The sequence below is a fragment of the Solea solea genome, chromosome 8, assembly GCF_958295425.1.
Source record: "Solea solea chromosome 8, fSolSol10.1, whole genome shotgun sequence".
Taxonomy (NCBI): domain Eukaryota; kingdom Metazoa; phylum Chordata; class Actinopteri; order Pleuronectiformes; family Soleidae; genus Solea; species Solea solea.
This window is the reverse complement of record NC_081141.1, coordinates 1,708,111-1,723,493: the sequence shown is the minus strand read 5'-3', so window position 1 is coordinate 1,723,493 and position 15,383 is coordinate 1,708,111. Positions and strand designations below refer to the sequence as shown.

General features: G+C 43.2%; 53 non-coding genes across 53 annotated transcripts; all 53 read right to left on the bottom strand.

The window, feature by feature from the left end:
* Positions 1 to 54: 54 nt before the first annotated feature.
* trnar-acg (transfer RNA arginine (anticodon ACG)) lies at positions 55 to 127 on the bottom strand. The gene has a single exon. It is a non-coding gene; the product is annotated as a tRNA-Arg (tRNA).
* Positions 128 to 238: 111 nt separating this feature from the next.
* Positions 239 to 310, bottom strand: trnah-gug (transfer RNA histidin (anticodon GUG)). The gene has a single exon. It is a non-coding gene; the product is annotated as a tRNA-His (tRNA).
* A 284-nt stretch (positions 311 to 594) lies between these two features.
* trnar-acg (transfer RNA arginine (anticodon ACG)) lies at positions 595 to 667 on the bottom strand. Its single transcript has one exon. It is a non-coding gene; the product is annotated as a tRNA-Arg (tRNA).
* A 112-nt stretch (positions 668 to 779) lies between these two features.
* Positions 780 to 851, bottom strand: trnah-gug (transfer RNA histidin (anticodon GUG)). Its single transcript has one exon. It is a non-coding gene; the product is annotated as a tRNA-His (tRNA).
* Positions 852 to 1,135: 284 nt separating this feature from the next.
* On the bottom strand, positions 1,136 to 1,208 carry trnar-acg (transfer RNA arginine (anticodon ACG)). The gene has a single exon. It is a non-coding gene; the product is annotated as a tRNA-Arg (tRNA).
* A 111-nt stretch (positions 1,209 to 1,319) lies between these two features.
* Positions 1,320 to 1,391, bottom strand: trnah-gug (transfer RNA histidin (anticodon GUG)). Its single transcript has one exon. It is a non-coding gene; the product is annotated as a tRNA-His (tRNA).
* A 284-nt stretch (positions 1,392 to 1,675) lies between these two features.
* trnar-acg (transfer RNA arginine (anticodon ACG)) lies at positions 1,676 to 1,748 on the bottom strand. The gene has a single exon. It is a non-coding gene; the product is annotated as a tRNA-Arg (tRNA).
* A 111-nt stretch (positions 1,749 to 1,859) lies between these two features.
* Positions 1,860 to 1,931, bottom strand: trnah-gug (transfer RNA histidin (anticodon GUG)). The gene has a single exon. It is a non-coding gene; the product is annotated as a tRNA-His (tRNA).
* Positions 1,932 to 2,213: 282 nt separating this feature from the next.
* Positions 2,214 to 2,286, bottom strand: trnar-acg (transfer RNA arginine (anticodon ACG)). The gene has a single exon. It is a non-coding gene; the product is annotated as a tRNA-Arg (tRNA).
* Positions 2,287 to 2,397: 111 nt separating this feature from the next.
* On the bottom strand, positions 2,398 to 2,469 carry trnah-gug (transfer RNA histidin (anticodon GUG)). Its single transcript has one exon. It is a non-coding gene; the product is annotated as a tRNA-His (tRNA).
* A 284-nt stretch (positions 2,470 to 2,753) lies between these two features.
* On the bottom strand, positions 2,754 to 2,826 carry trnar-acg (transfer RNA arginine (anticodon ACG)). Its single transcript has one exon. It is a non-coding gene; the product is annotated as a tRNA-Arg (tRNA).
* A 152-nt stretch (positions 2,827 to 2,978) lies between these two features.
* trnar-acg (transfer RNA arginine (anticodon ACG)) lies at positions 2,979 to 3,051 on the bottom strand. Its single transcript has one exon. It is a non-coding gene; the product is annotated as a tRNA-Arg (tRNA).
* A 111-nt stretch (positions 3,052 to 3,162) lies between these two features.
* Positions 3,163 to 3,234, bottom strand: trnah-gug (transfer RNA histidin (anticodon GUG)). Its single transcript has one exon. It is a non-coding gene; the product is annotated as a tRNA-His (tRNA).
* Positions 3,235 to 3,702: 468 nt separating this feature from the next.
* trnah-gug (transfer RNA histidin (anticodon GUG)) lies at positions 3,703 to 3,774 on the bottom strand. Its single transcript has one exon. It is a non-coding gene; the product is annotated as a tRNA-His (tRNA).
* A 281-nt stretch (positions 3,775 to 4,055) lies between these two features.
* trnar-acg (transfer RNA arginine (anticodon ACG)) lies at positions 4,056 to 4,128 on the bottom strand. The gene has a single exon. It is a non-coding gene; the product is annotated as a tRNA-Arg (tRNA).
* Positions 4,129 to 4,239: 111 nt separating this feature from the next.
* On the bottom strand, positions 4,240 to 4,311 carry trnah-gug (transfer RNA histidin (anticodon GUG)). The gene has a single exon. It is a non-coding gene; the product is annotated as a tRNA-His (tRNA).
* A 284-nt stretch (positions 4,312 to 4,595) lies between these two features.
* Positions 4,596 to 4,668, bottom strand: trnar-acg (transfer RNA arginine (anticodon ACG)). Its single transcript has one exon. It is a non-coding gene; the product is annotated as a tRNA-Arg (tRNA).
* A 112-nt stretch (positions 4,669 to 4,780) lies between these two features.
* On the bottom strand, positions 4,781 to 4,852 carry trnah-gug (transfer RNA histidin (anticodon GUG)). Its single transcript has one exon. It is a non-coding gene; the product is annotated as a tRNA-His (tRNA).
* A 284-nt stretch (positions 4,853 to 5,136) lies between these two features.
* On the bottom strand, positions 5,137 to 5,209 carry trnar-acg (transfer RNA arginine (anticodon ACG)). Its single transcript has one exon. It is a non-coding gene; the product is annotated as a tRNA-Arg (tRNA).
* Positions 5,210 to 5,320: 111 nt separating this feature from the next.
* Positions 5,321 to 5,392, bottom strand: trnah-gug (transfer RNA histidin (anticodon GUG)). Its single transcript has one exon. It is a non-coding gene; the product is annotated as a tRNA-His (tRNA).
* Positions 5,393 to 5,676: 284 nt separating this feature from the next.
* Positions 5,677 to 5,749, bottom strand: trnar-acg (transfer RNA arginine (anticodon ACG)). Its single transcript has one exon. It is a non-coding gene; the product is annotated as a tRNA-Arg (tRNA).
* Positions 5,750 to 5,860: 111 nt separating this feature from the next.
* trnah-gug (transfer RNA histidin (anticodon GUG)) lies at positions 5,861 to 5,932 on the bottom strand. Its single transcript has one exon. It is a non-coding gene; the product is annotated as a tRNA-His (tRNA).
* A 281-nt stretch (positions 5,933 to 6,213) lies between these two features.
* On the bottom strand, positions 6,214 to 6,286 carry trnar-acg (transfer RNA arginine (anticodon ACG)). The gene has a single exon. It is a non-coding gene; the product is annotated as a tRNA-Arg (tRNA).
* A 111-nt stretch (positions 6,287 to 6,397) lies between these two features.
* trnah-gug (transfer RNA histidin (anticodon GUG)) lies at positions 6,398 to 6,469 on the bottom strand. The gene has a single exon. It is a non-coding gene; the product is annotated as a tRNA-His (tRNA).
* Positions 6,470 to 6,753: 284 nt separating this feature from the next.
* On the bottom strand, positions 6,754 to 6,826 carry trnar-acg (transfer RNA arginine (anticodon ACG)). Its single transcript has one exon. It is a non-coding gene; the product is annotated as a tRNA-Arg (tRNA).
* Positions 6,827 to 6,938: 112 nt separating this feature from the next.
* On the bottom strand, positions 6,939 to 7,010 carry trnah-gug (transfer RNA histidin (anticodon GUG)). The gene has a single exon. It is a non-coding gene; the product is annotated as a tRNA-His (tRNA).
* Positions 7,011 to 7,294: 284 nt separating this feature from the next.
* Positions 7,295 to 7,367, bottom strand: trnar-acg (transfer RNA arginine (anticodon ACG)). The gene has a single exon. It is a non-coding gene; the product is annotated as a tRNA-Arg (tRNA).
* A 111-nt stretch (positions 7,368 to 7,478) lies between these two features.
* Positions 7,479 to 7,550, bottom strand: trnah-gug (transfer RNA histidin (anticodon GUG)). Its single transcript has one exon. It is a non-coding gene; the product is annotated as a tRNA-His (tRNA).
* Positions 7,551 to 7,834: 284 nt separating this feature from the next.
* Positions 7,835 to 7,907, bottom strand: trnar-acg (transfer RNA arginine (anticodon ACG)). The gene has a single exon. It is a non-coding gene; the product is annotated as a tRNA-Arg (tRNA).
* A 111-nt stretch (positions 7,908 to 8,018) lies between these two features.
* Positions 8,019 to 8,090, bottom strand: trnah-gug (transfer RNA histidin (anticodon GUG)). Its single transcript has one exon. It is a non-coding gene; the product is annotated as a tRNA-His (tRNA).
* A 282-nt stretch (positions 8,091 to 8,372) lies between these two features.
* trnar-acg (transfer RNA arginine (anticodon ACG)) lies at positions 8,373 to 8,445 on the bottom strand. Its single transcript has one exon. It is a non-coding gene; the product is annotated as a tRNA-Arg (tRNA).
* Positions 8,446 to 8,597: 152 nt separating this feature from the next.
* On the bottom strand, positions 8,598 to 8,670 carry trnar-acg (transfer RNA arginine (anticodon ACG)). The gene has a single exon. It is a non-coding gene; the product is annotated as a tRNA-Arg (tRNA).
* A 111-nt stretch (positions 8,671 to 8,781) lies between these two features.
* trnah-gug (transfer RNA histidin (anticodon GUG)) lies at positions 8,782 to 8,853 on the bottom strand. Its single transcript has one exon. It is a non-coding gene; the product is annotated as a tRNA-His (tRNA).
* Positions 8,854 to 9,137: 284 nt separating this feature from the next.
* On the bottom strand, positions 9,138 to 9,210 carry trnar-acg (transfer RNA arginine (anticodon ACG)). Its single transcript has one exon. It is a non-coding gene; the product is annotated as a tRNA-Arg (tRNA).
* A 112-nt stretch (positions 9,211 to 9,322) lies between these two features.
* On the bottom strand, positions 9,323 to 9,394 carry trnah-gug (transfer RNA histidin (anticodon GUG)). Its single transcript has one exon. It is a non-coding gene; the product is annotated as a tRNA-His (tRNA).
* Positions 9,395 to 9,678: 284 nt separating this feature from the next.
* Positions 9,679 to 9,751, bottom strand: trnar-acg (transfer RNA arginine (anticodon ACG)). The gene has a single exon. It is a non-coding gene; the product is annotated as a tRNA-Arg (tRNA).
* Positions 9,752 to 9,862: 111 nt separating this feature from the next.
* Positions 9,863 to 9,934, bottom strand: trnah-gug (transfer RNA histidin (anticodon GUG)). The gene has a single exon. It is a non-coding gene; the product is annotated as a tRNA-His (tRNA).
* A 282-nt stretch (positions 9,935 to 10,216) lies between these two features.
* On the bottom strand, positions 10,217 to 10,289 carry trnar-acg (transfer RNA arginine (anticodon ACG)). The gene has a single exon. It is a non-coding gene; the product is annotated as a tRNA-Arg (tRNA).
* Positions 10,290 to 10,441: 152 nt separating this feature from the next.
* Positions 10,442 to 10,514, bottom strand: trnar-acg (transfer RNA arginine (anticodon ACG)). The gene has a single exon. It is a non-coding gene; the product is annotated as a tRNA-Arg (tRNA).
* A 111-nt stretch (positions 10,515 to 10,625) lies between these two features.
* trnah-gug (transfer RNA histidin (anticodon GUG)) lies at positions 10,626 to 10,697 on the bottom strand. Its single transcript has one exon. It is a non-coding gene; the product is annotated as a tRNA-His (tRNA).
* Positions 10,698 to 10,981: 284 nt separating this feature from the next.
* trnar-acg (transfer RNA arginine (anticodon ACG)) lies at positions 10,982 to 11,054 on the bottom strand. Its single transcript has one exon. It is a non-coding gene; the product is annotated as a tRNA-Arg (tRNA).
* A 112-nt stretch (positions 11,055 to 11,166) lies between these two features.
* On the bottom strand, positions 11,167 to 11,238 carry trnah-gug (transfer RNA histidin (anticodon GUG)). Its single transcript has one exon. It is a non-coding gene; the product is annotated as a tRNA-His (tRNA).
* A 284-nt stretch (positions 11,239 to 11,522) lies between these two features.
* On the bottom strand, positions 11,523 to 11,595 carry trnar-acg (transfer RNA arginine (anticodon ACG)). Its single transcript has one exon. It is a non-coding gene; the product is annotated as a tRNA-Arg (tRNA).
* A 111-nt stretch (positions 11,596 to 11,706) lies between these two features.
* Positions 11,707 to 11,778, bottom strand: trnah-gug (transfer RNA histidin (anticodon GUG)). Its single transcript has one exon. It is a non-coding gene; the product is annotated as a tRNA-His (tRNA).
* A 282-nt stretch (positions 11,779 to 12,060) lies between these two features.
* Positions 12,061 to 12,133, bottom strand: trnar-acg (transfer RNA arginine (anticodon ACG)). The gene has a single exon. It is a non-coding gene; the product is annotated as a tRNA-Arg (tRNA).
* Positions 12,134 to 12,599: 466 nt separating this feature from the next.
* trnar-acg (transfer RNA arginine (anticodon ACG)) lies at positions 12,600 to 12,672 on the bottom strand. Its single transcript has one exon. It is a non-coding gene; the product is annotated as a tRNA-Arg (tRNA).
* A 111-nt stretch (positions 12,673 to 12,783) lies between these two features.
* On the bottom strand, positions 12,784 to 12,855 carry trnah-gug (transfer RNA histidin (anticodon GUG)). The gene has a single exon. It is a non-coding gene; the product is annotated as a tRNA-His (tRNA).
* Positions 12,856 to 13,139: 284 nt separating this feature from the next.
* trnar-acg (transfer RNA arginine (anticodon ACG)) lies at positions 13,140 to 13,212 on the bottom strand. The gene has a single exon. It is a non-coding gene; the product is annotated as a tRNA-Arg (tRNA).
* A 468-nt stretch (positions 13,213 to 13,680) lies between these two features.
* trnar-acg (transfer RNA arginine (anticodon ACG)) lies at positions 13,681 to 13,753 on the bottom strand. Its single transcript has one exon. It is a non-coding gene; the product is annotated as a tRNA-Arg (tRNA).
* Positions 13,754 to 13,864: 111 nt separating this feature from the next.
* Positions 13,865 to 13,936, bottom strand: trnah-gug (transfer RNA histidin (anticodon GUG)). The gene has a single exon. It is a non-coding gene; the product is annotated as a tRNA-His (tRNA).
* A 284-nt stretch (positions 13,937 to 14,220) lies between these two features.
* On the bottom strand, positions 14,221 to 14,293 carry trnar-acg (transfer RNA arginine (anticodon ACG)). The gene has a single exon. It is a non-coding gene; the product is annotated as a tRNA-Arg (tRNA).
* Positions 14,294 to 14,758: 465 nt separating this feature from the next.
* On the bottom strand, positions 14,759 to 14,831 carry trnar-acg (transfer RNA arginine (anticodon ACG)). Its single transcript has one exon. It is a non-coding gene; the product is annotated as a tRNA-Arg (tRNA).
* A 467-nt stretch (positions 14,832 to 15,298) lies between these two features.
* trnar-acg (transfer RNA arginine (anticodon ACG)) lies at positions 15,299 to 15,371 on the bottom strand. The gene has a single exon. It is a non-coding gene; the product is annotated as a tRNA-Arg (tRNA).
* Positions 15,372 to 15,383: the final 12 nt, after the last annotated feature.

Genomic DNA, 15,383 nt, shown 5'->3' with positions numbered 1-15,383 from the left:
ATGTTCACAGTAGAAAGTTGAAGACAAAGTTCACCTGCCATGTTAAAGGGAACACGAGCTAGCCAGGAGTCGAACCTAGAATCTTCTGATCCGTAGTCAGACGCGTTATCCATTGCGCCACTAGCCCCCGTTTTCTCCTTTCTAGGGCACCTCAATTCTTCCAAAAATTACACTTTATCAAGTTTTTGTGGAAAAAGGCATTTGGTGTACCATCCAAAGTTTATCCTCAATTTCTCAATGCCGTGACCCGGATTCGAACCGGGGTTGCTGCGGCCACAACGCAGAGTACTAACCACTATACGATCACGGCTGACTGTTTGTCCTCTTCCCGCTGTGAATATCAACAAAACAACAGGCTCACAAATACCTGTGGCTGATATGAAGCAATCGATTGAGATGTTTCCAAAAAAGCCCTTTTAAGAAAGGGTGGATCTTTTTTGACAAGATACACAGTGATGTGATATACTGTCGGTTTGGGATTGTGTTTTTTCACAAGTATGATTTGGTCATTTGACTACTATTAGCTGGAAAGTGTTGACAATGTTCACAGTAGAAAGTTGAAGACAAAGTTCACCTGGCATGTTAAAGGGAACACGAGCTAGCCAGGAGTCGAACCTAGAATCTTCTGATCCGTAGTCAGACGCGTTATCCATTGCGCCACTAGCCCCCGTTTTCTCCCTTTGTAGGGCCCCTCAATTCTTCCAAAAATTACACTTTATCAAGTTTTTGTGGAAAAAGGCATTTGGTGTACCATCCAAAGTTTATCCTCAATTTCTCAATGCCGTGACCCGGATTCGAACCGGGGTTGCTGCGGCCACAACGCAGAGTACTAACCACTATGCGATCACGGCTGACTGTTTGTCCTCTTCCCGCTGTGAATATCAACAAAACAACAGGCTCACAAATACCTGTGGCTGATATGAAGCAATCGATTGAGATGTTTCCAAAAAAGCCCTTTTAAGAAAGGGTGGATCTTTTTTGACAAGATACACAGTGATGTGATATACTGTCGGTTTGGGATTGTGTTTTTTCACAAGTATGATTTGGTCATTTGACTACTATTAGCTGGAAAATGTTGACAATGTTCACAGTAGAAAGTTGAAGACAAAGTTCACCTGGCATGTTAAAGGGAACACGAGCTAGCCAGGAGTCGAACCTAGAATCTTCTGATCCGTACTCAGACGCGTTATCCATTGCGCCACTAGCCCCCGTTTCCTCCTTTCTAGGGCACCTCAATTCTTCCAAAAATTACACTTTATCAAGTTTTTGTGGAAAAAGGCATTTGGTGTACCATCCAAAGTTTATCCTCAACTTCTCAATGCCGTGACCCGGATTCGAACCGGGGTTGCTGCGGCCACAACGCAGAGTACTAACCACTATACGATCACGGCTGACTGTTTGTCCTCTTCCCGCTGTGAATATCAACAAAACAACAGGCTCACAAATACCTGTGGCTGATATGAAGCAATCGATTAAGATGTTTCCAAAAAAGCCCTTTTAAGAAAGGGTGGATCTTTTTTGACAAGATACACAGTGATGTGATATACTGTCGGTTTGGGATTGTGTTTTTTCACAAGTATGATTTGGTCATTTGACTACTATTAGCTGGAAAGTGTTGACAATGTTCACATTAGAAAGTTGAAGACAAAGTTCACCTGCCATGTTAAAGGGAACACGAGCTAGCCAGGAGTCGAACCTAGAATCTTCTGATCCGTAGTCAGACGCGTTATCCATTGCGCCACTAGCCCCCGTTTTCTCCTTTCTAGGGCACCTCAATTCTTCCAAAAATTACACTTTATCAAGTTTTTGTGGAAAAAGGCATTTGGTGTACCATCCAAAGTTTATCCTCAATTTCTCAATGCCGTGACCCGGATTCGAACCGGGGTTGCTGCGGCCACAACGCAGAGTACTAACCACTATACGATCACGGCTGACTGTTTGTCCTCTTCCCGCTGTGAATATCAGCAAAACAACAGGCTCACAAATACCTGTGGCTGATATGAAGCAATCGATTGAGATGTTTCCAAAAAAGGCCTTTTAAGAAAGGGCTGATCTTTTTTGACAAGATACACAGTGATGTGATATACTGTCGGTTTGGGATTGTGTTTTCACAAGTATGATTTGGTCATTTGACTACTATTAGCTGGAAAGTGTTGACAATGTTCACAGTAGAAAGTTGAAGACAAAGTTCACCTGCCATGTTAAAGGCAACACGAGCTAGCCAGGAGTCGAACCTAGAATCTTCTGATCCGTAGTCAGACGCGTTATCCATTGCGCCACTAGCCCCCGTTTTCTCCCTTCTAGGGCACCTCAATTCTTCCAAAAATTACACTTTATCAAGTTTTTGTGGAAAAAGGCATTTGGTGTACCATCCAAAGTTTATCCTCAATTTCTCAATGCCGTGACCCGGATTCGAACCGGGGTTGCTGCGGCCACAACGCAGAGTACTAACCACTATGCGATCACGGCTGACTATTTGTCCTCTTCCCGCTGCGAATATCAGCAAAACAACAGGCTCACAAATACCTGTGGCTGATATGAAGCAATCGATTAAGATGTTTCCAAAAAAGCCCTTTTAAGAAAGGGTGGATCTTTTTTGACAAGATACACAGTGATGTGATATACTGTCGGTTTGGGATTGTGTTTTTTCACAAGTATGATTTGGTCATTTGACTACTATTAGCTGGAAAGTGTTGACAATGTTCACATTAGAAAGTTGAAGACAAAGTTCACCTGCCATGTTAAAGGGAACACGAGCTAGCCAGGAGTCGAACCTAGAATCTTCTGATCCGTAGTCAGACGCGTTATCCATTGCGCCACTAGCCCCCGTTTTCTCCCTTCTAGGGCACCTCAATTCTTCCAAAAATTACTTTTCACAAGTATGATTTGGTCATTTGACTACTATTAGCTGGAAAGTGTTGACAATGTTCACATTAGAAAGTTGAAGACAAAGTTCACCTGCCATGTTAAAGGGAACACGAGCTAGCCAGGAGTCGAACCTAGAATCTTCTGATCCGTAGTCAGACGCGTTATCCATTGCGCCACTAGCCCCCGTTTTCTCCCTTCTAGGGCACCTCAATTCTTCCAAAAATTACACTTTATCAAGTTTTTGTGGAAAAAGGCATTTGGTGTACCATCCAAAGTTTATCCTCAATTTCTCAATGCCGTGACCCGGATTCGAACCGGGGTTGCTGCGGCCACAACGCAGAGTACTAACCACTATACGATCACGGCTGACTGTTTGTCCTCTTCCCGCTGTGAATATCAGCAAAACAACAGGCTCACAAATACCTGTGGCTGATATGAAGCAATCGATTAAGATGTTTCCAAAAAAGCCCTTTTAAGAAAGGGTGGATCTTTTTTGACAAGATACACAGTGATGTGATATACTGTCGGTTTGGGATTGTGTTTTTTCACAAGTATGATTTGGTCATTTGACTACTATTAGCTGGAAAGTGTTGACAATGTTCACATTAGAAAGTTGAAGACAAAGTTCACCTGCCATGTTAAAGGGAACACGAGCTAGCCAGGAGTCGAACCTAGAATCTTCTGATCCGTAGTCAGACACGTTATCCATTGCGCCGCTAGCCCCCCTTTTCTCCCTTCTAGGGCACCTCAATTCTTCCAAAAATTACACTTTATCAAGTTTTTGTGGAAAAAGGCATTTTGTGTACCATCCAAAGTTTATCCTCAATTTCTCAATGCCGTGACCCGGATTCGAACCGGGGTTGCTGCGGCCACAACGCAGAGTACTAACCACTATACGATCACGGCTGACTGTTTGTCCTCTTCCCGCTGTGAATATCAGCAAAACAACAGGCTCACAAATACCTGTGGCTGATATGAAGCAATCGATTGAGATGTTTCCAAAAAAGGCCTTTTAAGAAAGGGCTGATGTTTTTTGACAAGATACACAGTGATGTGATATACTGTCGTTTGGGATTGTGTTTTCACAAGTATGATTTGGTCATTTGACTACTATTAGCTGGAAAGTGTTGACAATGTTCACAGTAGAAAGTTGAAGACAAAGTTCACCTGCCATGTTAAAGGGAACACGAGCTAGCCAGGAGTCGAACCTAGAATCTTCTGATCCGTAGTCAGACGCGTTATCCATTGCGCCACTAGCCCCCGTTTTCTCCTTTCTAGGGCACCTCAATTCTTCCAAAAATTACACTTTATCAAGTTTTTGTGGAAAAAGGCATTTGGTGTACCATCCAAAGTTTATCCTCAATTTCTCAATGCCGTGACCCGGATTCGAACCGGGGTTGCTGCGGCCACAACGCAGAGTACTAACCACTATACGATCACGGCTGACTGTTTGTCCTCTTCCCGCTGTGAATATCAACAAAACAACAGGCTCACAAATACCTGTGGCTGATATGAAGCAATCGATTGAGATGTTTCCAAAAAAGCCCTTTTAAGAAAGGGTGGATCTTTTTTGACAAGATACACAGTGATGTGATATACTGTCGGTTTGGGATTGTGTTTTTTCACAAGTATGATTTGGTCATTTGACTACTATTAGCTGGAAAGTGTTGACAATGTTCACAGTAGAAAGTTGAAGACAAAGTTCACCTGGCATGTTAAAGGGAACACGAGCTAGCCAGGAGTCGAACCTAGAATCTTCTGATCCGTAGTCAGACGCGTTATCCATTGCGCCACTAGCCCCCGTTTTCTCCCTTTGTAGGGCCCCTCAAATCTTCCAAAAATTACACTTTATCAAGTTTTTGTGGAAAAAGGCATTTGGTGTACCATCCAAAGTTTATCCTCAATTTCTCAATGCCGTGACCCGGATTCGAACCGGGGTTGCTGCGGCCACAACGCAGAGTACTAACCACTATGCGATCACGGCTGACTGTTTGTCCTCTTCCCGCTGTGAATATCAACAAAACAACAGGCTCACAAATACCTGTGGCTGATATGAAGCAATCGATTGAGATGTTTCCAAAAAAGCCCTTTTAAGAAAGGGTGGATCTTTTTTGACAAGATACACAGTGATGTGATATACTGTCGGTTTGGGATTGTGTTTTTTCACAAGTATGATTTGGTCATTTGACTACTATTAGCTGGAAAATGTTGACAATGTTCACAGTAGAAAGTTGAAGACAAAGTTCACCTGGCATGTTAAAGGGAACACGAGCTAGCCAGGAGTCGAACCTAGAATCTTCTGATCCGTACTCAGACGCGTTATCCATTGCGCCACTAGCCCCCGTTTCCTCCTTTCTAGGGCACCTCAATTCTTCCAAAAATTACACTTTATCAAGTTTTTGTGGAAAAAGGCATTTGGTGTACCATCCAAAGTTTATCCTCAACTTCTCAATGCCGTGACCCGGATTCGAACCGGGGTTGCTGCGGCCACAACGCAGAGTACTAACCACTATACGATCACGGCTGACTGTTTGTCCTCTTCCCGCTGTGAATATCAACAAAACAACAGGCTCACAAATACCTGTGGCTGATATGAAGCAATCGATTAAGATGTTTCCAAAAAAGCCCTTTTAAGAAAGGGTGGATCTTTTTTGACAAGATACACAGTGATGTGATATACTGTCGGTTTGGGATTGTGTTTTTTCACAAGTATGATTTGGTCATTTGACTACTATTAGCTGGAAAGTGTTGACAATGTTCACATTAGAAAGTTGAAGACAAAGTTCACCTGCCATGTTAAAGGGAACACGAGCTAGCCAGGAGTCGAACCTAGAATCTTCTGATCCGTAGTCAGACGCGTTATCCATTGCGCCACTAGCCCCCGTTTTCTCCTTTCTAGGGCACCTCAATTCTTCCAAAAATTACACTTTATCAAGTTTTTGTGGAAAAAGGCATTTGGTGTACCATCCAAAGTTTATCCTCAATTTCTCAATGCCGTGACCCGGATTCGAACCGGGGTTGCTGCGGCCACAACGCAGAGTACTAACCACTATACGATCACGGCTGACTGTTTGTCCTCTTCCCGCTGTGAATATCAGCAAAACAACAGGCTCACAAATACCTGTGGCTGATATGAAGCAATCGATTGAGATGTTTCCAAAAAAGGCCTTTTAAGAAAGGGCTGATGTTTTTTGACAAGATACACAGTGATGTGATATACTGTCGTTTGGGATTGTGTTTTCACAAGTATGATTTGGTCATTTGACTACTATTAGCTGGAAAGTGTTGACAATGTTCACAGTAGAAAGTTGAAGACAAAGTTCACCTGCCATGTTAAAGGGAACACGAGCTAGCCAGGAGTCGAACCTAGAATCTTCTGATCCGTAGTCAGACGCGTTATCCATTGCGCCACTAGCCCCCGTTTTCTCCTTTCTAGGGCACCTCAATTCTTCCAAAAATTACACTTTATCAAGTTTTTGTGGAAAAAGGCATTTGGTGTACCATCCAAAGTTTATCCTCAATTTCTCAATGCCGTGACCCGGATTCGAACCGGGGTTGCTGCGGCCACAACGCAGAGTACTAACCACTATACGATCACGGCTGACTGTTTGTCCTCTTCCCGCTGTGAATATCAACAAAACAACAGGCTCACAAATACCTGTGGCTGATATGAAGCAATCGATTGAGATGTTTCCAAAAAAGCCCTTTTAAGAAAGGGTGGATCTTTTTTGACAAGATACACAGTGATGTGATATACTGTCGGTTTGGGATTGTGTTTTTTCACAAGTATGATTTGGTCATTTGACTACTATTAGCTGGAAAGTGTTGACAATGTTCACAGTAGAAAGTTGAAGACAAAGTTCACCTGGCATGTTAAAGGGAACACGAGCTAGCCAGGAGTCGAACCTAGAATCTTCTGATCCGTAGTCAGACGCGTTATCCATTGCGCCACTAGCCCCCGTTTTCTCCCTTTGTAGGGCCCCTCAAATCTTCCAAAAATTACACTTTATCAAGTTTTTGTGGAAAAAGGCATTTGGTGTACCATCCAAAGTTTATCCTCAATTTCTCAATGCCGTGACCCGGATTCGAACCGGGGTTGCTGCGGCCACAACGCAGAGTACTAACCACTATGCGATCACGGCTGACTGTTTGTCCTCTTCCCGCTGTGAATATCAACAAAACAACAGGCTCACAAATACCTGTGGCTGATATGAAGCAATCGATTGAGATGTTTCCAAAAAAGCCCTTTTAAGAAAGGGTGGATCTTTTTTGACAAGATACACAGTGATGTGATATACTGTCGGTTTGGGATTGTGTTTTTTCACAAGTATGATTTGGTCATTTGACTACTATTAGCTGGAAAATGTTGACAATGTTCACAGTAGAAAGTTGAAGACAAAGTTCACCTGGCATGTTAAAGGGAACACGAGCTAGCCAGGAGTCGAACCTAGAATCTTCTGATCCGTACTCAGACGCGTTATCCATTGCGCCACTAGCCCCCGTTTCCTCCTTTCTAGGGCACCTCAATTCTTCCAAAAATTACACTTTATCAAGTTTTTGTGGAAAAAGGCATTTGGTGTACCATCCAAAGTTTATCCTCAACTTCTCAATGCCGTGACCCGGATTCGAACCGGGGTTGCTGCGGCCACAACGCAGAGTACTAACCACTATACGATCACGGCTGACTGTTTGTCCTCTTCCCGCTGTGAATATCAACAAAACAACAGGCTCACAAATACCTGTGGCTGATATGAAGCAATCGATTAAGATGTTTCCAAAAAAGCCCTTTTAAGAAAGGGTGGATCTTTTTTGACAAGATACACAGTGATGTGATATACTGTCGGTTTGGGATTGTGTTTTTTCACAAGTATGATTTGGTCATTTGACTACTATTAGCTGGAAAGTGTTGACAATGTTCACATTAGAAAGTTGAAGACAAAGTTCACCTGCCATGTTAAAGGGAACACGAGCTAGCCAGGAGTCGAACCTAGAATCTTCTGATCCGTAGTCAGACGCGTTATCCATTGCGCCACTAGCCCCCGTTTTCTCCTTTCTAGGGCACCTCAATTCTTCCAAAAATTACACTTTATCAAGTTTTTGTGGAAAAAGGCATTTGGTGTACCATCCAAAGTTTATCCTCAATTTCTCAATGCCGTGACCCGGATTCGAACCGGGGTTGCTGCGGCCACAACGCAGAGTACTAACCACTATACGATCACGGCTGACTGTTTGTCCTCTTCCCGCTGTGAATATCAGCAAAACAACAGGCTCACAAATACCTGTGGCTGATATGAAGCAATCGATTGAGATGTTTCCAAAAAAGGCCTTTTAAGAAAGGGCTGATCTTTTTTGACAAGATACACAGTGATGTGATATACTGTCGGTTTGGGATTGTGTTTTCACAAGTATGATTTGGTCATTTGACTACTATTAGCTGGAAAGTGTTGACAATGTTCACAGTAGAAAGTTGAAGACAAAGTTCACCTGCCATGTTAAAGGGAACACGAGCTAGCCAGGAGTCGAACCTAGAATCTTCTGATCCGTAGTCAGACGCGTTATCCATTGCGCCACTAGCCCCCGTTTTCTCCCTTCTAGGGCACCTCAATTCTTCCAAAAATTACTTTTCACAAGTATGATTTGGTCATTTGACTACTATTAGCTGGAAAGTGTTGACAATGTTCACATTAGAAAGTTGAAGACAAAGTTCACCTGCCATGTTAAAGGGAACACGAGCTAGCCAGGAGTCGAACCTAGAATCTTCTGATCCGTAGTCAGACGCGTTATCCATTGCGCCACTAGCCTCCGTTTTCTCCCTTCTAGGGCACCTCAATTCTTCCAAAAATTACACTTTATCAAGTTTTTGTGGAAAAAGGCATTTGGTGTACCATCCAAAGTTTATCCTCAACTTCTCATTGCCGTGACCCGGATTCGAACCGGGGTTGCTGCGGCCACAACGCAGAGTACTAACCACTATACGATCACGGCTGACTATTTGTCCTCTTCCCGCTGCGAATATCAGCAAAACAACAGGCTCACAAATACCTGTGGCTGATATGAAGCAATCGATTAAGATGTTTCCAAAAAAGCCCTTTTAAGAAAGGGTGGATCTTTTTTGACAAGATACACAGTGATGTGATATACTGTCGGTTTGGGATTGTGTTTTTTCACAAGTATGATTTGGTCATTTGACTACTATTAGCTGGAAAGTGTTGACAATGTTCACAGTAGAAAGTTGAAGACAAAGTTCACCTGGCATGTTAAAGGGAACACGAGCTAGCCAGGAGTCGAACCTAGAATCTTCTGATCCGTAGTCAGACGCGTTATCCATTGCGCCACTAGCCCCCGTTTTCTCCCTTTCTAGGGCCCCTCAATTCTTCCAAAAATTACACTTTATCAAGTTTTTGTGGAAAAAGGCATTTGGTGTACCATCCAAAGTTTATCCTCAACTTCTCAATGCCGTGACCCGGATTCGAACCGGGGTTGCTGCGGCCACAACGCAGAGTACTAACCACTATACGATCACGGCTGACTGTTTGTCCTCTTCCCGCTGTGAATATCAACAAAACAACAGGCTCACAAATACCTGTGGCTGATATGAAGCAATCGATTAAGATGTTTCCAAAAAAGCCCTTTTAAGAAAGGGTGGATCTTTTTTGACAAGATACACAGTGATGTGATATACTGTCGGTTTGGGATTGTGTTTTTTCACAAGTATGATTTGGTCATTTGACTACTATTAGCTGGAAAGTGTTGACAATGTTCACATTAGAAAGTTGAAGACAAAGTTCACCTGCCATGTTAAAGGGAACACGAGCTAGCCAGGAGTCGAACCTAGAATCTTCTGATCCGTAGTCAGACGCGTTATCCATTGCGCCACTAGCCCCCGTTTTCTCCTTTCTAGGGCACCTCAATTCTTCCAAAAATTACACTTTATCAAGTTTTTGTGGAAAAAGGCATTTGGTGTACCATCCAAAGTTTATCCTCAATTTCTCAATGCCGTGACCCGGATTCGAACCGGGGTTGCTGCGGCCACAACGCAGAGTACTAACCACTATACGATCACGGCTGACTGTTTGTCCTCTTCCCGCTGTGAATATCAGCAAAACAACAGGCTCACAAATACCTGTGGCTGATATGAAGCAATCGATTGAGATGTTTCCAAAAAAGGCCTTTTAAGAAAGGGCTGATCTTTTTTGACAAGATACACAGTGATGTGATATACTGTCGGTTTGGGATTGTGTTTTCACAAGTATGATTTGGTCATTTGACTACTATTAGCTGGAAAGTGTTGACAATGTTCACAGTAGAAAGTTGAAGACAAAGTTCACCTGCCATGTTAAAGGGAACACGAGCTAGCCAGGAGTCGAACCTAGAATCTTCTGATCCGTAGTCAGACGCGTTATCCATTGCGCCACTAGCCCCCGTTTTCTCCCTTCTAGGGCACCTCAATTCTTCCAAAAATTACTTTTCACAAGTATGATTTGGTCATTTGACTACTATTAGCTGGAAAGTGTTGACAATGTTCACATTAGAAAGTTGAAGACAAAGTTCACCTGCCATGTTAAAGGGAACACGAGCTAGCCAGGAGTCGAACCTAGAATCTTCTGATCCGTAGTCAGACGCGTTATCCATTGCGCCACTAGCCTCCGTTTTCTCCCTTCTAGGGCACCTCAATTCTTCCAAAAATTACACTTTATCAAGTTTTTGTGGAAAAAGGCATTTGGTGTACCATCCAAAGTTTATCCTCAACTTCTCATTGCCGTGACCCGGATTCGAACCGGGGTTGCTGCGGCCACAACGCAGAGTACTAACCACTATACGATCACGGCTGACTATTTGTCCTCTTCCCGCTGCGAATATCAGCAAAACAACAGGCTCACAAATACCTGTGGCTGATATGAAGCAATCGATTAAGATGTTTCCAAAAAAGCCCTTTTAAGAAAGGGTGGATCTTTTTTGACAAGATACACAGTGATGTGATATACTGTCGGTTTGGGATTGTGTTTTTTCACAAGTATGATTTGGTCATTTGACTACTATTAGCTGGAAAGTGTTGACAATGTTCACAGTAGAAAGTTGAAGACAAAGTTCACCTGGCATGTTAAAGGGAACACGAGCTAGCCAGGAGTCGAACCTAGAATCTTCTGATCCGTAGTCAGACGCGTTATCCATTGCGCCACTAGCCCCCGTTTTCTCCCTTTCTAGGGCCCCTCAATTCTTCCAAAAATTACACTTTATCAAGTTTTTGTGGAAAAAGGCATTTGGTGTACCATCCAAAGTTTATCCTCAACTTCTCAATGCCGTGACCCGGATTCGAACCGGGGTTGCTGCGGCCACAACGCAGAGTACTAACCACTATACGATCACGGCTGACTGTTTGTCCTCTTCCCGCTGTGAATATCAACAAAACAACAGGCTCACAAATACCTGTGGCTGATATGAAGCAATCGATTAAGATGTTTCCAAAAAAGCCCTTTTAAGAAAGGGTGGATCTTTTTTGACAAGATACACAGTGATGTGATATACTGTCGGTTTGGGATTGTGTTTTTTCACAAGTATGATTTGGTCATTTGACTACTATTAGCTGGAAAGTGTTGACAATGTTCACATTAGAAAGTTGAAGACAAAGTTCACCTGCCATGTTAAAGGGAACACGAGCTAGCCAGGAGTCGAACCTAGAATCTTCTGATCCGTAGTCAGACGCGTTATCCATTGCGCCACTAGCCCCCGTTTTCTCCTTTCTAGGGCACCTCAATTCTTCCAAAAATTACACTTTATCAAGTTTTTGTGGAAAAAGGCATTTGGTGTACCATCCAAAGTTTATCCTCAATTTCTCAATGCCGTGACCCGGATTCGAACCGGGGTTGCTGCGGCCACAACGCAGAGTACTAACCACTATACGATCACGGCTGACTGTTTGTCCTCTTCCCGCTGTGAATATCAGCAAAACAACAGGCTCACAAATACCTGTGGCTGATATGAAGCAATCGATTGAGATGTTTCCAAAAAAGGCCTTTTAAGAAAGGGCTGATCTTTTTTGACAAGATACACAGTGATGTGATATACTGTCGGTTTGGGATTGTGTTTTCACAAGTATGATTTGGTCATTTGACTACTATTAGCTGGAAAGTGTTGACAATGTTCACAGTAGAAAGTTGAAGACAAAGTTCACCTGGCATGTTAAAGGGAACACGAGCTAGCCAGGAGTCGAACCTAGAATCTTCTGATCCGTAGTCAGACGCGTTATCCATTGCGCCACTAGCCCCCGTTTTCTCCCTTTCTAGGGCCCCTCAATTCTTCCAAAAATTACACTTTATCAAGTTTTTGTGGAAAAAGGCATTTGGTGTACCATCCAAAGTTTATCCTCAATTTCTCAATGCCGTGACCCGGATTCGAACCAGGGTTGCTGCGGCCACAACGCAGAGTACTAACCACTATGCGATCACGGCTGACTGTTTGTCCTCTTCCCGCTGTGAATATCAGCAAAACAACAGGCTCACAAATACCTGTGGCTGATATGAAGCAATCGATTGAGATGTTTCCAAAAAAGGCCTTTTAAGAAAGGGCTGATCTTTTTTGACAAGATACACAGTGATGTGATATACTGTCGGTTTGGGATTGTGTTTTCACAAGTATGATTTGGTCATTTGACTACTATTAGCTGGAAAGTGTTGACAATGTTCACAGTAGAAAGTTGAAGACAAAGTTCACCTGCCATGTTAAAGGGAACACGAGCTAGCCAGGAGTCGAACCTAGAATCTTCTGATCCGTAGTCAGACGCGTTATCCATTGCGCCACTAGCCCCCGTTTTCTCCCTTCTAGGGCACCTCAATTCTTCCAAAAATTACACTTTATCAAGTTTTTGTGGAAAAAGGCATTTGGTGTACCATCCAAAGTTTATCCTCAACTTCTCATTGCCGTGACCCGGATTCGAACCGGGGTTGCTGCGGCCACAACGCAGAGTACTAACCACTATACGATCACGGCTGACTATTTGTCCTCTTCCCGCTGCGAATATCAGCAAAACAACAGGCTCACAAATACCTGTGGCTGATATGAAGCAATCGATTAAGATGTTTCCAAAAAAGCCCTTTTAAGAAAGGGCGGATCTTTTTTGACAAGATACACAGTGATGTGATATACTGTCGGTTTGGGATTGTGTTTTTTCACAAGTATGATTTGGTCATTTGACTACTATTAGCTGGAAAGTGTTGACAATGTTCACAGTAGAAAGTTGAAGACAAAGTTCACCTGGCATGTTAAAGGGAACACGAGCTAGCCAGGAGTCGAACCTAGAATCTTCTGATCCGTAGTCAGACGCGTTATCCATTGCGCCACTAGCCCCCGTTTTCTCCCTTTCTAGGGCCCCTCAATTCTTCCAAAAATTACACTTTATCAAGTTTTTGTGGAAAAAGGCATTTGGTGTACCATCCAAAGTTTATCCTCAATTTCTCAATGCCGTGACCCGGATTCGAACCAGGGTTGCTGCGGCCACAACGCAGAGTACTAACCACTATGCGATCACGGCTGACTGTTTGTCCTCTTCCCGCTGTGAATATCAACAAAACAACAGGCTCACAAATACCTGTGGCTGATATGAAGCAATCGATTGAGATGTTTCCAAAAAAGCCCTTTTAAGAAAGGGTGGATCTTTTTTGACAAGATACACAGTGATGTGATATACTGTCGGTTTGGGATTGTGTTTTTTCACAAGTATGATTTGGTCATTTGACTACTATTAGCTGGAAAATGTTGACAATGTTCACAGTAGAAAGTTGAAGACAAAGTTCACCTGCCATGTTAAAGGGAACACGAGCTAGCCAGGAGTCGAACCTAGAATCTTCTGATCCGTAGTCAGACGCGTTATCCATTGCGCCACTAGCCCCCGTTTTCTCCTTTCTAGGGCACCTCAATTCTTCCAAAAATTACACTTTATCAAGTTTTTGTGGAAAAAGGCATTTGGTGTACCATCCAAAGTTTATCCTCAACTTCTCAATGCCGTGACCCGGATTCGAACCGGGGTTGCTGCGGCCACAACGCAGAGTACTAACCACTATACGATCACGGCTGACTGTTTGTCCTCTTCCCGCTGTGAATATCAACAAAACAACAGGCTCACAAATACCTGTGGCTGATATGAAGCAATCGATTGAGATGTTTCCAAAAAAGCCCTTTTAAGAAAGGGTGGATCTTTTTTGACAAGATACACAGTGATGTGATATACTGTCGGTTTGGGATTGTGTTTTTTCACAAGTATGATTTGGTCATTTGACTACTATTAGCTGGAAAGTGTTGACAATGTTCACATTAGAAAGTTGAAGACAAAGTTCACCTGCCATGTTAAAGGGAACACGAGCTAGCCAGGAGTCGAACCTAGAATCTTCTGATCCGTAGTCAGACGCGTTATCCGTTGCGCCACTAGCCCCCGTTTTCTCCTTTCTAGGGCACCTCAATTCTTCCAAAAATTACACTTTATCAAGTTTTTGTGGAAAAAGGCATTTGGTGTACCATCCAAAGTTTATCCTCAATTTCTCAATGCCGTGACCCGGATTCGAACCGGGGTTGCTGCGGCCACACCGCAGAGTACTAACCACTATACGATCACGGCTGACTGTTTGTCCTCTTCCCGCTGTGAATATCAGCAAAACAACAGGCTCACAAATACCTGTGGCTGATATGAAGCAATCGATTGAGATGTTTCCAAAAAAGGCCTTTTAAGAAAGGGCTGATCTTTTTTGACAAGATACACAGTGATGTGATATACTGTCGGTTTGGGATTGTGTTTTCACAAGTATGATTTGGTCATTTGACTACTATTAGCTGGAAAGTGTTGACAATGTTCACAGTAGAAAGTTGAAGACAAAGTTCACCTGCCATGTTAAATGGAACACGAGCTAGCCAGGAGTCGAACCAAGAATCTTCTGATCCGTAGTCAGACGCGTTATCCATTGCGCCACTAGCCCCCGTTTTCTCCCTTCTAGGGCACCTCAATTCTTCCAAAAATTACACTTTATCAAGTTTTTGTGGAAAAAGGCATTTGGTGTACCATCCAAAGTTTATCCTCAATTTCTCAATGCCGTGACCCGGATTCGAACCGGGGTTGCTGCGGCCACAACGCAGAGTACTAACCACTATGCAATCACGGCTGACTGTTTGTCCTCTTCCCGCTGTGAATATCAACAAAACAACAGGCTCACAAATACCTGTGGCTGATATGAAGCAATCGATTGAGATGTTTCCAAAAAAGGCCTTTTAAGAAAGGGTGGATCTTTTTTGACAAGATACACAGTGATGTGATATACTGTCGGTTTGGGATTGTGTTTTTTCACAAGTAGGATTTGGTCATTTGACTACTATTAGCTGGAAAATGTTGACAATGTTCACAGTAGAAAGTTGAAGACAAAGTTCACCTGGCATGTTAAAGGGAACACGAGCTAGCCAGGAGTCGAACCTAGAATCTTCTGATCCGTACTCAGACGCGTTATCCATTGCGCCACTAGCCCCCGTTTCCTCCT